This window comes from Macrotis lagotis, chromosome 2 (assembly GCF_037893015.1).
Source record: "Macrotis lagotis isolate mMagLag1 chromosome 2, bilby.v1.9.chrom.fasta, whole genome shotgun sequence".
In the NCBI taxonomy this organism is placed as follows: domain Eukaryota; kingdom Metazoa; phylum Chordata; class Mammalia; order Peramelemorphia; family Peramelidae; genus Macrotis; species Macrotis lagotis.
This window is the reverse complement of record NC_133659.1, coordinates 249237308-249239516: the sequence shown is the minus strand read 5'-3', so window position 1 is coordinate 249239516 and position 2209 is coordinate 249237308.

The window sequence follows — 2209 nt, the reverse complement described above, 5'->3', positions numbered from 1 at the left end:
GAGCTGGTGCTTCCAGATCTTTTCAGAAAGGAAAAAAAAAAGGGGGGAGGGAAACACTAATGGGCATGAGGCAAAGATGAAGGTGGGGCCCTGCAGCTGTTTGAAGCCAGAAGGGAGATGCCTAGGCAGGCAGGTAATTCCAGCTGTTCGTGGCTTCCTTCTGGAAAGAAAATAGGTCATCCACAAACAGGACTGGGGTTTACTCCCAGAGAAAAGAAATACCCATCTCAAAACTGGGAAAGGGAATATCACTGACTAGTTAAGGTGTGATAGAATTAGACAACCCAGAGTATCTCCTTAATATCATCAAACATCCTTTGTTCTTTGCTTTGATTTCAGAATGAGTTGGGAATCTAACCACTATTCTCCAGGTTTGGCCATATTAAACTGGAGTTAGGGGTGTTGTGGAGAAAAGAGGGTATCTGTAAGTCAACTAGCACTTAATATTCATTTATTGTGTACTCGACAAATACTGAAGATACAAAGAGAAGCAAAAACAGCATTAGCATCAAATCAAAGCTGTACAAATTACACAAGAGAATTAGAAATGCATTTGCTCTTTGAGTCAATAGCTCAGGTATTTTTCACATGCCAGACTTAAGGGACAGGATTTGCAACAATAATATCCTTTGCTCAGTCACTGTGTATGTAGGTAGATCTGTGCCTACTCCTTTGAACTTTTCACAGATTGATTCATGACCTTTCTAGTGATGACACTTCATTACTTACTCTGGTCTTGTATTTAACTTCTTTCCCTGACTGATTCTAAACTCTTTGAGATTGGGGACTAAAAAGTACTTTGCATTATTTCTGCTACAGTATCAGTATTATATATCTCAGATCTCACATCTAAATTCATAGGTGCATTGTGTTCCACTAAGTGTTATTTATGCATATTTTTGAGAGCATGAAAAAAAGGGGAATGGCCAGCAAAGTGCCAGAAAATACTCTTGTTTTGGGCTTGCTGTTTTTTTTTTTTAATAAACTAAATCTTTTTTAGTTGATGTCTAGGATTTCTCCCTTCATACCATTCTTTTGACTTGGCCCAGAATAACCTTCTTTAACTTTAGATCTAATGATCTAAAACTGAAATGATGATTTCCATGCCTAGCCTTCTGAATCTCTTAGTGTATGGATCTCTGGATGGATGTTTTCAAAGGTTTGTCCATGATTGTGCTGATCCCTGGGAAAAGGTATTGGATTTCAATTAACTCACCCCTATTTCTTTTTTTTTTCCTAAAGAAAGATTTTGTTTATGTTTTACAATTTCCCCCCAATCTTGCTTCCCTCCCTCCACCCCCCATAGAAGGCATTCTGTTAATGTTTACATTGGTTCCACGTTATACATTGATCTCTGTTGAATGTGTTGACAGAGAAATCATATCCTTAAGGAAGAAAAATAAAGTATGTGATAGTAAAATTACATAATAATATAATGCTCCCCCCCCCATAGTTTGACAGTAATAGTGTTTGGTCTTTGTTCAAAGTTCATAATTCTTTCTCTGGATACAGATGGTATTCTCCATTACAGCTCACTCAAAATTGTCCCTGGTTGTTGCACTGAAGGGATGAGCAAGTCCATCAGGGTTGATTATCACCCCCATGTTGCTGTTAGGGTGTACAATGTTTTTCTGGTTCTGCTCATCTCGCTCAGCATGAGTTCATGCAAATCTTTCCAGGATTCCCTGAATTCCTATCCCTCCTGGTTTCTAATAGAACAATAGTGTTCCATGACATTCATATACCACAGTTTGTTAAGCCATTCCCCAAATGAAGGACATTCACTGAATTTCCAATTTTTTGCCACCACAAACAGGGCTGCTATAAATATTTTTGTACAATAACTCACCCCTATTTCCAAGTTTCTGGGCTTAATAGCTTAACTACTCAATAACATAGGTACCCTTTTATGACTCCCTGACTTCCAATCTTCTGAATCTGGGAATAAAATTCATAGCATTTCATATATATATGTGGATATATATGCATAAGCATAATAGAATATATTTTAATAGAATTTAATAAATATATATGTATATAATAAATTTTTATTTTATATATGCACACACACACATAAAATACACACATGTATGTGTATGTGTATGTGTATGTGTATATATGTATATGTATATGTATATGTATATGTATATGTATATGTATATGTATATGTATATGTATATGTATATGTATATGTATATGTATATGTATA